The following is a 16,027-nucleotide window of genomic DNA, read 5'->3' on the forward strand; positions in this document are numbered from 1 at the left end:
AGGGAGGGCTGTTATGATTGAGTCACCGTAGGAGGCAAAAAACAGAAATGCTAGCTAAGTCCAGAAAACCAGAGAAGTTGGCAGCTATCGGATTGCAGACCCCTGAACCTATCAACACAACTAGCAGTAGCCGTGGGGGGTTCCTACGATGCCCTAGACCCCTCAATCACAGCCGGAGAATTAAATAGGCCTAAAGAAAGAAAGGGGAAATCTAAACTGCCCCAGAGCAGACCCCAAAGCAATAGGCAGCCCCCAACATATAATGACGGTGAAGCAAGATGAAAATACTAACACAGACAGAAAGATAGACTGAGCAAAGAGGGGCCCAAGCTAACTAGACAGAAAAGGACAGGAAGGTTGCTGTCTGCAATCCGTGAAAAACCCTATAAAAATAAGAGCCAACAGACTGACAGTGAAAAAGGCCCTGAAGACGCTAGGCTTCAAAAAAGCTATGTCAGTACTCAGGAATATACTGAAGACAGAGCTACAGGCAAAAGGAGATTCAGATCACCCCAGCAGGGAATGGCAGAATACAGAAAAGCAAGGAAAACAAAAAAGCAAAACCAAAAGCTTAACAGGCAAAACAGAAAACTTAGCTTGAGAGGAGCAGGAATCAGACTGGTGTCCTAGAATTCCACAGAGAAATCACCCGCAGGGCAGAAGGGCGTCGGCAGCCTTATATCCAGTCCGTGACTCCACTCAGCCAGTCATCCTCATTAGACTCAGGTGCCTGATAATCAGGCTCATTACCTTCCGTTACCAGAATAGGGAGTTCACCAGACCCCAGTGACGAAGGGGAAAATGAACTCACAACAGTACCTCCCCCTTGAGGAGGGGTCACCGAACCCTCAACCACACCACCAGGGCGATCAGGGTGAGCCCGATGAAATGCACGCACCAATCTTTTGGCATGAATATCAGAGGCAGAGACCCAGGAATTATCCTCCTGACCATAACCCTTCCACTTAACCAAATACTGGAGTCTCCGTCTAGCCAGACGGGAATCCAGTATTTTCTCTACCTCATATTCCATGTTACCTTCAACCAATACAGGGTCTGGAGGTGCCACCCCAGGGACAACTGGTTCAACAAACCTCTTCAACAAGGACTTATGGAACACATTATGGATTTTAAATGTGACAGGAAGAGCCAAACGAAAAGAGACCCGGATTAATAATCTCCAAAATCTTGTAAGGTCCAATAAATCTAGGCTTAAACTTAGGAGAAGCCACCTTCATAGCAATATTTTTTGATGATAACCACACCATATCACCAATCTTAAACTGGGGACCAATGGTCCTATGTCGATTGGAAAACCGCTGGGCCTTTTCCTGGGAGAGAGATAACTTATCCACCACTTGGTCCCAGATCTGGTGCATTCTCTCCACCACAGTGTCAACACCTGGGCAGGCAGAAGGCTCCAGCTGCCCTGAAGAAAATCGAGGATGAAACCCAAAGTTACAAAAAAAAGGTGACATCAAAGTGGCAGAACTAGCTCTATTATTTTAAGCAAATTCGGCCAAGGGCAAAAATGAAACCCAATCATCCTGATCAGCGGAAATAAAACATCTCAAATACGACTCCAAGGTCTGGTTTGTTCTCTCTGTCTGCCCATTGGTCTGAGGGTGAAAAGCAGAGGAGAAGGACAACTGAATTCCCAGCTTGGAACAGAAAGTCCTCCAAAATCTAGACACAAACTGAACTCCTCTGTCAGATACAATGTTCTCAGGAATCCCGTGTAAGCGAACCACCTGTTGCAAAAACAGGGGCACCAACTCAGAGGAAGATGGCAACTTAGGGAGTGGTACAAGATGAACCATCTTAGAGAACCTATCACAAATCACCCAAATAACAGTCATTCTTTGAGAGACCGGCATATCAGAGATGAAATCCATTGAAATATGGGTCCATGGCCTCCTGGGGACCGGCAAAGGCATCAACAACCCACTAGAGCGAGAACAAGATTTAGACCGGGAGCAAGTCCCACAGGACTGCACAAAATTCCTGACATCATGAGACAAGGTGGGCCACCAAAAAGAGCGACTCACCAGATCTCTAGTACCAAAAATACCTGGATGACCAGCCAATGCAGAGCAATGAACTTCAGACATCACTCTCTTCTTCCACTGGTCAGGAACATACAACTTTCCACTGGGACAATGCTCAGGTTTGTCCTCCTGGAACTCTTGTAGAGCAAGTCTCAAATCGGGCGAGATGGCAGAAAGAACTACCCCTTCGCCTAAGATGGTAGCAGGCTTGGTCACCACAGGAGAATCAGCAAAGAAACTCCTAGAGAGGGCGTCTGCCTTGACATTCTTAGTTCCAGGAAGAAAAGAGACCACAAAATCAAAACGTGTAAAAAACAAGGCCCACCTAGCCTGTCTAGGGTTCAAGCGTTTAGCCGACTCTAGGTAAATCAAATTCTTGTGGTCAGTGAGGACCACAACTTGTTGTTTAGCTCCCTCCAACCAATGTCTCCACTCCTCAAATGCCCATTTCATGGCCAACAGTTCCCGATTCCCCACATCATAGTTACGTTCAGATGGAGAGAACTTTCGGGAAAAGAAAGCACAGGGATTCATTTTAGATGTTACAGGATCCTTTTGGGACAAAACAGCTCCTGCACCAATCTCAGAAGCATCCACCTCTACCTGGAACGGGAGTGAGACATCAGGTTGCCGCAAAACCGGGGCGGAGGTAAATCTTCGCTTCAGCTCCTGAAAGGAAGCAACAGCCTCAGGAGACCAATTCAACACATCAGCACCCTTCTTAGTCAGATCAGTCAATGGCTTGGCAATACTAGAAAATTTTGCTATAAATTTCCGATAAAAATTAGCAAAACCCAAAAACTTCTGGAGGGCCTTCAAAGAAGTGGGCTGAACCCAATCATAAATGGCCTGTACCTTGGCCGGGTCCATTTCAATAGTTGACGGAGACAAAATAAATCCCAAAAATGAAATCCTCTGTACTCCAAAAAGGCATTTCGATCCTCTGACATACAGGGAATTCTCCCTCAAGATCCGGAACACAGTCCGAATATGTTCCACATGAGAATCCCAATCCTTGGAGAAGATCAAAATATCATCCAGATAGATAATCAAAAATTTATCGACAAAGTCTCCGAAAATATCGTTCATGAAGCACTGGAAGACAGAAGGGGCATTAGTGAGCCCAAAAGGCATCACCAGGTACTCAAAATGTCCCTCCGGAGTATTAAACGCCGTCTTCCATTCATCCCCCTGCTTAATGCGGATAAGATTATACGCCCCCCTGAGGTCAAGCTTGGTAAACCAGCAAGCACCTCTAACTCTAGAGAATAGATCCGAAATCAGGGGTAACAGATACTGATATTTAATAGTAATTTTATTGAGGGCACGTTAATCAATACAAGGCCTTAAAGAAGCATCCTTTTTGGCCACAAAAAAAAACCCGGCACCTAAGGGTGAAGAGGATGGTCTAATATGACCCTTCTCCAACGCCTCCTTAATATAGGACCGCATAGCCTCGTGCTTGGGTACAGATAAATTGAAGAGCCGACCCTTGGGAAATTTACACCCCGGGCTTAGTTCAATTGCACAGTCATAACTCCTATGAGGAGGCAAGGACGCAGACTCATTCTCACTAAATACATCATAAAAGACTGCCAAATAGTCAGGAACATCATGCGACTGAGGAGAGGTGGAAAAAACCGGAGCCTCACTAAAGGCACACCGACAACCCCAACTCACCACAGACACACATTTCCAATCCAAAACTGGATTATGAATTTGCAACCAGGGAAACCCCAGAACAACGGCATCATGCAGACCATGCAATACCAAAAATCTGCAATTTTCTTGATGGTCTGGGGCGACCCGCATGACCACCTGGGTCCAAAACTGAGGTTTATTTTTAGCCAAAGGAGTAGCATCAATCCCCCTCAAAGGGATAGGCGTCTGCAAAGGTGTCATAGGAAATCCACAACGTTTAGCAAAATCCAAGTCCATTAGGTTTAGCGCTGCTCCCGAATCCACAAAAGCCTTGGCAGAAAATGTGGACAGGGAGCAGATCAGAGTAATTGCCAGAAGAAACTTAGGTTGAACACCACCAACAAAAAACGTGTGTGCAAAGCGTTTCTCTCGTTTAGGACAAACAGATATAATATGCAAGGCATCTCCACAGAAAAAACACAGCTTATTACGCCTTCTGAACTCCTGACGATGCGCCTTAAACAAAACTCTATCACATTGCATAGGTTCAGACGTCTGTTTAACCAGTGGCAACACCTCTCGTGCAATCCTGCATTCACGTAAACGCCGATCAACCTGAATGGCTAATGACATAGAATCGTCCAGACCAGAGGGAACAGGAAATCCCACCATAGTATCTTTTACGGCTTCTGACAAACCCTTCCGAAAGAGAGCAGCCAAGGCATTATCATTCCAGGTAGTAAGGACCGCCCACTTTCGGAACTTTTGACAGTACAACTCTGCAGAATCTCGACCCTGGTTCAATGCCAACAGGGTGTTTTCAGCCTGATCAATAGCATTAGGTTCGTCATACCACAACCCCAAAGCTTGAAAGAATGCATTCACATTAGTCAGAATAGGATCATCTGGTTTCAAAGAAAACGCCCAATCCTGGGGATCGCCACGCAGCAAAGAGATGACAATTTTAACCTGCTGCGCGGAGCTCCCTGACGAGTTAGGCTTCAAGGCAAAAAATAATTTACAATTATTTTTGAAACTCAAAAATTTAGATCGATCCCCAAAAAATACATCAGGTGTAGAGATCTTTGGTTCAACAGCATGCGAACGAGCAAGGTAGGCGGAAATTCCCCGCACTTCCGCAGCGAGCTGCTCCACACGATCAGACAGTTGCTTTATCTCCATTGAGAGAGAAAAAAAAAAATTCCCCCTACGGCCTCAGAGATATAGAGGAAAGAATATACACACACTTTTTTTTTTTTTTTAAACACAATTCTTTCCTGCTATTGAGTACCCTAGGATCTGCGGTATGGCGGGTGATTCTGTTATGATTGAGTCACCATAGGAGGCAAAAACAGAAATGCTAGCTAAGTCCTGAAAACCAGAGAAGTTGGCAGCTATCCGATTGCAGACCCCTGAACCTATCAACACAACTAGCAGTAGCCGTGGGGGTTCCTACGATGCCCTAGACCCCTCAATCACAGCCGGAGAATTAAATAGGCCTAAAGAAAGAAAGGGGAAATCTAAACTGCCCCAGAGCAGACCCCAAAGCAATAGGCAGCCCCCAACATATAATGACGGTGAAGCCAGATGAAAATACTAACACAGACAGAAAGATAGACTGAGCAAAGAGGGGCCCAAGCTAACTAGACAGAAAAGGACAGGAAGGTTGCTGTCTGCAATCCGTGAAAAACCCTATAAAAATAAGAGCCAACAGACTGACAGTGAAAAAGGCCCTGAAGACGCTAGGCTTCAAAAAAGCTATGTCAGTACTCAGGAATATACTGAAGACAGAGCTACAGGCAAAAGGAGATTCAGATCACCCCAGCAGGGAATAGCAGAATACAGAAAAGCAAGGAAAACAAAAAAGCAAAACCAAAAGCTTAACAGGCAAAACAGAAAACTTAGCTTGAGAGGAGCAGGAATCAGACTGGTGTCCTAGAAGTCCACAGAGAAATCACCCGCAGGGCAGAAGGGCGTCGGCAGCCTTATATCCAGTCCGTGACTCCACTCAGCCAGTCATCCTCATTAGACTCAGGTGCATGATAATCAGGCTCATTACCTTCCTTTACCAGAATAGGGAGTTCACCAGACCCCAGTGACGAAGGGGAAAATGAACTCACAACAGAGGGCAATATCTCTAGCTCCTTCCGAGGCTATTAATATCAGCCCTCAGCTGTCTGTTTAGGACCCTATTCCATTTTTTTCTGGGGTCCTCCATAAACTAAGAAGTAAAGGCTAAACAAACAGCTGTGAGCTGTTATTAATATCCTGGGAACCTATTGGGATATTGTCCCCATTCCTAGATTAGTAACATCAGCCTCCAGTCATAGGTTTTCCCTCTGTTGGTTATCAAAATTAAGCGGGAGTCCACCCCATTTTTTTAAAATTAATTTTTCATTTTACACACAATGTACACAGTGGGTACTGAATACAACTCCCATCATTGTCGCCTGGTCACCCTGATCACAGGGAGACCAGGCGACAATGATGAGAGCTGCCTTCAATTCCCGGGACCTGAGAACAGAGCGAACTGTACCTATTTTTTCCCTTCCCCATGACACCACCGCACATGAGAGAAGGCATCCACCCCCAGGAGCAGGAAACATGCAGCAGAGATAAAAGAAGGGGGCGGCACCTCTCTCCTCAGTTTTGGTTTCCTGTTCCTGCAGGTGGATGCCTTTAGCAGGCCTACGTACCTCCAGGGGTATCCCCCTCTGATGGAGTCGGGTCAGGAGGCTGAGGTCCGTGTGGGGGAAATGACAGCTGGGCGCGGCTGCGCGCCTGTAATCCCAGCTGAGGGGGGGGACTGTCAATGCTGCGCTCATCCCTTCCGCTGGAGTCCCGGGCGGCCGCTCCTGTCAGGAGGCTGGGAGGAGGCGTGCCCATCTCGACGCTGGCGCCGACTGAATGGGGGACTACTTCCGGTCGCACCGGATGTGACATCACACGCCGGGGAAGCCGGTGTGCTGGACTCTTCTGGGAGGGAGCTGATCCAGGAGCACGCACACCGCTCCCCCCATATAACGAAACGGGGCGCACTCAGGCAGCAGCAGCTGGAAGCATGGTGGACCCCGCAAGTGAAATGCGCTCACCAGAAGATCCAGAGGCTACCGTGGTACCCGAGGGGTGAGTGAGTGCCTTTGTAAGGCAAAAACTGCGGGTAATGATGCCCTCTATGTCATGTCTCCCATTGGGCAAAAAAGGCCACCTCCAAACAAAAGAACAAAGCATGTGCTTTATGCAGGAAAAATCTCCCTAAGGCATACGACAAGCGACTCTGTCGCTCATGTATTAGAAAAACAGAGGCCAAAGAATCGCCGTCCCTACTCCAGAATATAAAAACTATTATCAGGGATGAGGTTAAAACCACGATGAAGGAGCAGTTAAAGCAGCACACTGCGCTCAGCTCCGCCAACCCTACAGAAATCCAAACGGATGAGGACTCAGAGGAAAAGCTGATGACTCAGACCTGGACTCCTCGGAAAAAGGTCACCCTTATGTTCTATCCGAGGATGTCGGAAAATTACTCAAGCTTGTTAAATCTACCATGGGGGTGGAAACGCCTAGGGAGCCGCGAACAGTACAAGATTCCATGTTCAGCAATTTAGAAGGAAAGAAACGCAGAGTTTTTCCCTTCCACGATAATTTACTAAATTTAATAAAAAGGGAGTGGAAAAAGCCCAACAAAAAGTGTCCATACCAAAACACTTAAACGTAAATATCCGTTTGATGAAGCGGTGTGTGAAAAATGGGGGGAAAAAGCTCCTAGACTGGATGCTTCTATCGCCAATACCTCCAGAGGGATAGCCCTGCCATTTGAAGACATGGGCGCCTTAAAGGACCCCCTTGACAAAAAAGCTGACGCTTTTCTGTAGTTTGCCTGGGAGGCGTCAGCATGGTCATTCAAACCTGGGGTAGCCGCCACTTGCACAGCACGTGCTATTGTCAAGTGGTTAGAGGAACTCGGTGACCAGATAAAAAAATAAATGCCCAAGGGAAAGGCTGCTAGAAGCGATACCTTCCCTTCAGAAAGCGGCAGGATTCCTGGCAGATGCCGCAGTGGACTCCGTCCGAGGTGCCGCCCGTGCATACCCCCTTTCAATCTCAGGTCGCAGAGCACTATGGTTAAAAAATTGGGCCGCAGATTTCCAGTCTAAGGTCAAGCTCTGTGCAGTCCCATGTGAGGGACAGTACCTCTTCGGAAAGGCGCTAGACGAAATCTTGGAGAAAGCGTGAGATAAGAAGAAACGGTTCCCAACTCCCCCCTTCTCTAGGCGCCGTTGGGGTGATGCCCGCTCGTCCTTTCGTGGATCAGGGAATAGAGGGGGCCGGGGCTGCTCGGATGATAGATCTATGCGGGGCAGACCCTGGAGAGACAGGAAGGAAAAGGGATTCCTCTTTAGTAAAACCACCTCGAAGTCCGACACCAAACACCAATGACGCCGGAATCGCGGTGGGGGGGAAGACTTCGGTTTTTTGTCCATCATTGGGAAGCTTTACCCGCCTCAAAATGGGTAATCAATTTATTAGCCGAAGGTCTGCGACTAAGCTTTCGCAGCTCCCCGCCGCAGCGAATAAAAATGACTCGTGGCCAAAAAGAACCAGGCCACGTTAGAGAGGGAAGTTCAACTCCGCATACAATAGAAAGTGTTAATAAAAGTTCCACACCACCAAATAGGGAAGGGATTCTACAGCACCCTGTTCCTCACGCCAAAACCGGACGGCTCACTGAGAATGATATTCAACTTAAGAGCATTGAACCAATATATCCAAGTGGAGAGATTCAAGATGAAAACTCTAAAATCGGCAGTAAGGCTACTCGACCTAGGCTGCTACATTGCGATAATAGATCTGACCTATGCTTACTACCATGTGCCCATATGGGGAGAACATCCAGTAATACCTAAGGTTGGTAGTGGAGATTGCACAGGTAACCACTCACCTTCAGTATCAATGCCTTCCCTTCGGCGTGTCAGTGGCCCCTCACATATTCACGAAGATCATCTCAGAGATAGCGTCCTTTGTGAGAAAACAAAACATACTGCTAGTACCCTATTTGGACGATTTCCTCGTCATAGGGAACAACAAGGAAAATTGTGGAGAGGCAGTCACAAAAGTATTAGAGATACTTACCAGATTAGGCTGGATGATAAACTTAAAAGAATCAAGGTTCGTTCTGGTCCAGAGACAAAAATTCCCTGGAATTAGATTCAGTCAGACAACAATGTGTTCTCCCAGAAAGGAAGATTCATTCATCAAAAAATACAGCAAATACAACCTGGTCAGGCTATAGCATTAAGAGGGGCAATGTCACTTCTAGGTACCTTAACAGCAAAAATCTCAGCGGTCCGGTGGGCACAAAGCCACACAAGAGAATTACAGTGGCAGATCTTGGCCGAGCAGGGAAAAGACCCTTGCAACTTAATTCTGAAGATAATCTTGTCAGCACAAGTTCAGGACTCATTAAAATGGTGACTAAGCACCAAAAACTTAAGCCGGGCAGTACCCTAATCTGTTCAGAACCCGGTGGTGCTTACCACGGACGCAAGTCCGTTAGGTTGGGGGGCACACCTAGCGGACCGGATTCTACAGGGCCAATGGGAACCCTCAATGAGTACAGCATCCTCCAATTTAAAAGAACTGGCAGCTGTAAGGCGAGAATTTATTCAGGTTAAAGAAGAAATCCAAGGCAAACATGTTGCAATTTTATCCGACAACAGTACGGCCATAGCCTACATAAACCGACAAGGGGGTACACAGTCAACATTGCTGATTGCAGAAGCCAAAAAATTATTCATGTGGGCAGAAAACAATCTTCTGCCCCTGACTGGGACAAATTTGAAAGGGACAGACAATCTTCTGGCCGACTTCTTAAGCCGGCATGTATTACACCAGGGGGAGTGGTCCCTAAATCTGGAGATATTTGGGAAGGTTTGTGCCATCTGGGGCACACCAGAAGTGGACCTGTTTGCCACAAGAAGGAATCGGAAAGTAAACAGGTTCTACTCTCTAAACCCAAGAGAACACCCAGAAGGGGTGAATGCACTGCTACACCGATGGTAATTTCGCCTAGCTTATGCATTTCCCCCGATTCCGTTAATACCAATAGTCCTGAAAAAGATTCGGGAAGACAAGGCACGAGTAGTCCTTATCGCGCCCTTCTGGCCAAAAAGGGCATGGTTCACATGGCTCAGACGCATGTCTATCTCGGACCCATGGTTCCTCCTGGATATCCCAAATCTACTTCACCAGGGACCAGTACTAGACCCTCAAGTGCACAGACTCCATCTCACCGCATGGAACTTGAGAGGGGACTCCTTTTGGTAAAAGGATTCTCGGGGCCCTTGGTGACCATCCTGCTCGCTAACAGGAAAAAAGTAACCTCAGTCAAGTACCAAAAAATTTTGGAAAGGTTCCTGGAGTTCTCATGCCGACAGTTATCCGAAACTAACCAGGAAGTTCCAATAAAGGAGATCCTGGAATTCCTCCAAAAAGGGCTTGAAAGAGGATTGTCCACGAGCACCCTAAAGGTGCAAGTATCTGCCCTGGGTGTGTTGTTTGACCAAAAACTTGTCGATCACCCTTGGGTCTATAGGTTCATTCGAGCCTCCTTCACAAGCAGACCCTTGAAATTACTGACTAAGGTAGCTCCCTGGGATCTAAATTTAATATTAAATGCCCTAACATCTCCTCCTTTCGAGCTTATTACTTCTATTTCGGTAAAGGCATTAACATTGAAAACAGTACTCCGGCTTGCCCTGACGTCAGCTCGACGTGTCTGCGAGCTGCAAGCTCTAAATCCCCCAGACACTACCTTTCTGGATGACAGAGTAATCATAAAAACTGACTCAGTCTTCCTTCCGAAGGTCAATTCCAAATTTCACAGGGACCAGGAAATAATTTTGCCCTCGTTTTGTGCCAACCCAAAATCCCAGGGAGAGAAAACCTTTCATTGCTTGGATGTCAGACGTTGCCTACTCCTAGCATGGTTTGAAAGACCCCACCCCTCTCTTGTGTGGCATGCACAAAAGAGCTGTCTTGCACCACAAGCCCATACTAAGAAGCGCCTGTCCGAATCCTGTTCATTTTAGACACTGTTCAGATGTTCAGGTTTTAAATACATTAGATAGGGACTGCTTCAATACGGGTTACCTTGACGCGGTGAAGCAGCTTGGTATACACATTATTTTGCAAAAAAAAAGTATCGACTAAATACCCTGTATTTGTTATCCAGCACTTGCTGATTACTGTCATATATTTTACTGCAGAGTATTTTTGCAAATCTGTTTTCTTGTTGTGTTCCAATATATAGAGGTCTCAAAATCATGGCGACAGTCTTTAGCCCTTTTTGTCTCATTCCAGGGGACAAACGGGAAAAAATGCTTCAAAATCAACCATTGCACCATGGCTACGTATGGCTATTTCACTGTCTTACTCTTCCTCAGGTCTACTCCCCCACTGGGTGTAACGGCTCACTCTACAAGGGCCATAGCCACATCCTGGGCTGAAAGGGGAAATACATCTGTAGAACAGATTTGCAAAGCAGCAGTATGGTCTTCACCATCCACTTTTTTCCATCACTATAGGCTAGATCTAGGGCTCTCGAATCTTGCCTTTGGGAGAAAGGTGTTGTCTGCTGTTGTCTCACCCTAGGAGTCTCTTCTATTTCTTCCTCTCATGTGCGGTGCTGTCATGGGGAAGGGAAAAAGATAATTACTTACCGGTAATTTGATTTTCTAGTACCATGACAGCACCGCATGGATTCCCGCCCTATCTTGGAGATGGTTGTGTGATGCACAAATATACAGTACAGACCAAAAGTCTGGACACACCCTCTTATTCAAAGAGTTTTCTTTATTTTCATGACTATGAAAATTGTAGATTCACTCTGAAGGCAACAAAACTATGAATTAACACATGTGGAATTATATAATTAACAAAAAAAGTGTGAGACAACTGAAAATATGTCTTATATTCTAGGTTCTTCAAAGTAGCCACCTTTTGCTTTGATTACTGCTTTGCACACTCTTGGCATTCTCTTGATGAGCTTCAAGAAGTAGTCACCGGAAATTGTCTTCCAACAGTCTTGAAGGAGTTCCCGGAGATGCTTAGCACTTGTTGGCCCTTTTGCCTTCACTCTGTGGTCCAGCTCACCCCAAACCATCTCGATTGGGTTCAGGTCTGGTGACTGTGGAGGCCAGGTCATCTGGCGTAGCACCCCATCACTCTCCTTCTTGGTCAAATAGCCCTTACACAGCCTGGAGGTGTGTTTGTGGTCATTGTCCTGTTGAAAAATAAATGATGGTCCAACTAATCGCAAACCGGATGGAATAGCATGCCGCTGCAAGATGCTGTGGAAGACATGCTGGTTCAGTATGCCTTCAATTTTGAATAAATCCCCAACAGTGTCACCAGCAAAGCACCATCACACCTCCTCCTCCATGCTTCATGGTGGGAACCAGGCATGTAGAGTCCATCCGTTCACCTTTTCTGCGTCGCACAAAGACATTGTGGTTGGAACCAAAGATCTCAAATTTGGACTCATCAGACCAAAGCACAGATTTCCACTGGTCTAATGTCCATTCTTTAGCCCAAACAAGTTTCTTCTGCTTGTGGCCTGTCCTTAGCAGTGGTTTCCTAGCAGCTATTTTATCATGAAGGCCTGCTGCACAAAGTCTCCTCGCAACAGTTGTTGTAGAGATGTGTCTGCTGCTAGAACTCTGTGTGGCATTGACCTGGTCTCTAATCTGAGCTGCTGTTAACCTGCGATTTCTGAGGCTGGTGACTCGTATGAACTTATCCTCCGCAGCAGAGGTGACTCTTGGTCTTCCTTTCCTGGGGCGGTCCTCATGTGAGCCAGTTTCTTTGTAGCGCTTGATGGTTTTTGCCACTGCACTTGGGGACACTTTCAAAGTTTTCCCAAATTTTCGGACTGACTAACCTTCATTTCTTAAAGTAATGATGGTCACTCGTTTTTATTTACTTAGCTGCTTTTTTCTTGCCATAATACAAATTCTAACAGTCTATTCAGTAGGACGATCAGCTGTGTATCCACCAGACTTCTGCTCAATACAACTGATGGTCCCAACCTCATTTATAAGGCAAGAAATCCCACTTATTAAACCTGACAGAGTACACCTGTGAAGTGAAAATCATTTCCGGTGACTACCTCTTGAAGCTCATCAAGAGAATGCCAAGAGTGTGCAAAGCAGTAATCAAAGCAAAAGGTGGCTACTTTAAAGAACCTAGAATATAAGAAATACAGTATTTTCAGTTGTTTCACACTTTTTTGTTAATTATATTATTCCACATGTGTTAATTCATAGTTTTGTTGCCTTCAGAGTGAATCTACAATATTCATAGTCATGAAAATAAAGAAAACTCTTTGAATGAGGTGTGTCCAAACTTTTGGTCTATACTGTATGTATATATGGAAAATATATATATAGAAATATATAATATATCAAAAGAAGGTGGATAATAGTGGCTTAATCAAATAAAAATACATGTAAACTAATAAGGCGGTTACCTTGCATACTCTGAGGGTATGTGCACACGCTGCGGATTCTGCTGTGGATCTGGCCCTGCGGGTCCGCAGCAGATTCTGCTGCGTTGTACAATACCTTTATTTCCTATGGAAATAAAAAAACGCAATGCACATGCTGCGGATTTTTCCGCGGGTTACAATCCGCAGCATGTCAATTCTTTGTGCGGATTTCCCTCCGGTTTCACACCTATCCATTATGAGGTGTGAAACCGCAGGCTAATCCGCAGATAAACCACAGGACTTTTGTCCTGCGGATTTTTCATCAAAATCCGCACAACCTAAAAACTACGTGTGCTCTTACCCTGAAACAAACTGAGGAGAGAGGTGCCGCCCCCTTCTTTTATCTCTGCCGCAGGTTTCCTGTTCCTGGGGCGGATGCCTTCTCTCATGTACGGTGCTGTCATGGCTCTGGAAAATCAAATTACCGGTACGTAATTATCATTTTTTCCAGGCGCCGCTGCTTGTCACGCTGATGACACACGGATGTGATCCATGTGTCATAAGTCTGCACGTGTGCGGCACTTGTTTTGTCCGTGGTGCGCGTAAAAAAGCTGACATGTCTGTCGAGTTTTTCACACAGTTACACAATCCTTGGGGAAAAAACTGTCATGTGAATGCAATGGGTATGCATGTGTCACTATTTTTGGTCTTTAAAAAAAAAAAATATGGACTGCATATGGACACAAAAAACAGGCGTGTGAAGGAGGCCTACGTCCCATGAAGGTGCGACTGCAGTTCACACCCCCACATCATTCACTTATGCCAAGATAAGTAACCAGTATTTAGGGCTAAGTTTTTAGATGTTTTTTTGTTTTACTCATCCTGGCATAGGTGCAGTATTATAATGAGGGTGTGAACGGCAGTCACACCTTCATGTGACTTTACTGCAGCAATCACAGACATGGAATAGTGTTTAGCCATCTGTATACATTGAATATTGGCAACCAGCCTGCAAAAAAACCCAGGAGCTTTTAAATACATGATTTGTGTTGATAAGTTACAGTTTTAGAAAATATTAATAAAGCTGGAGCTTTATTGAATTGATGGAAGATTGGATTAGAAAAAAAGATGATCATGGCAGCCAATAAATTAAAGGGAACCTGTCATCAAACCATGGGCAGCATGAATCTTAGCTTGGCTGTACGGTTGCAGCTAGGTATATTTTTCTTTGAAACACACTGGGGATTTAGATAGAATATGGTCCCTGGCTATATCTTTAAAGAATATTCTCTGTAACACCAAAGGGTATCATAGAAATATATAGCTGGCTGCAATCGTGCAGCCAAGATCTGTTTCATGCTTCCCATAGATTGAGGACCATTAATCAGCTGACGGTTTCCCTTTAAATGGATTTTCCACTTCTAGCCCAGCACTCCTACTTATCAGCTGTTACCAGCTCTAACAGTGGCCGGTGTAGAATACGAAGAGGAAAACCTCGGCTCTGTTACACTGTTTAGTGGTCACTACCGGTCATAATATTCCTTTACAGGCATCGGTCCATATTTATATTCACAGGTACAATGTGTTGATATGCAGAAATATGCCAACACATTTTTAATAACATATTAGGAATTCACATCCAAGTCCCTTTATGAAATCAAAAAATAAAAGTTTATAAAGAAAACAATTTTTACAAAATACATCTTATTGATTTTAAATATATTTTTTATTTAGCAAAATACAGGGTGGTGAACTCACTGCTCAACCTGGAAAAATTGCTGTAACTTCTAAAAGAGATAGTCAACCATACTGAAATTTGTGCTGTACTTGGTTCATGAGAAACTTGTGGTTTAAAGCAGGAGTTGAAAATGGCCACCGTTCACATCCAAGCATGCCTTCACTCTTCGTCCCACATTGTTGGATGTATTCCGCAGGACGTCTGGGGTCATAGCCTGTATTTCTCACTGTGCCTGTAATGTTCGCGGCTTGTTACTGTACACCCCACCTTTCAAATGGCTACCAAGGAAAAAATCTGGCGGTGTTAAATCAGGCGATCTTGGTGGCCACAGTGCCTTGGAGATTACTTTGTCATTAAAGAAGGCTTCAATACACAGGACGTCGGATTTCGACCTCCAAACTTCTTTAGAAACCCACTAGGGAACCTCTTTAAGGAATCAGTTTTTCCAATAAGTTTTCACAATGGAAACACGCTCCTCCAAACTGTATCTGTACATTGTTAACGAATTAAGGAATTCTGCAGGATTGAAATGCAAGCCCCTCACATAAACAACCAACGTGCCAAAAGGTATGCAGCAAGTCAATCTCGGTGGATACAACTGGTAAAACAACAAGTTGGCGAGACCACTTGGCTTGAGCATGTTTCTCATCGCTGAGGGTGATTGCACTCTCACTGTTCATGTACCAAAGTATGTACAGTCCGAATGTCAGTATGGTCAACTGTCTGTTTTAAAAGTTACAGCAATTTTTCAAGTTAAAGTAGTGGGTGAATCACCCTGTATAAACGGCTTGAAAAACTCACCACATCTTCTTAGTGTGCAATAACCTAAGGCTTAAATATATTCTATCTATCTATCTATCTATCTATCTATCTTTTTGTAATTAAATCTACCTATAAAGTTTAGGGTCCCAGAGAGCAGTACTAATTGTCACAGCTGGTCGGCTTTCATGAATTGGCCAATTTATAGTTACAATACAAACAGTGACGTAACTAGAGTCCGATGGGTGCTGGGGCAATGTTTGGATCTGGGCTCCTGTAGGGTTTCAATTCCTATAAGGACATACGAGCTTCTCCTCTCCCATTGTGTAGTAATGTTCCCTATCATGGGTCCCT

Source organism: Dendrobates tinctorius, unplaced genomic scaffold (genome assembly GCF_039654945.1).
Source record: "Dendrobates tinctorius isolate UK_male_01 unplaced genomic scaffold, ASM3965494v1 ptg000159l, whole genome shotgun sequence".
NCBI lineage: Eukaryota > Metazoa > Chordata > Amphibia > Anura > Dendrobatidae > Dendrobates > Dendrobates tinctorius.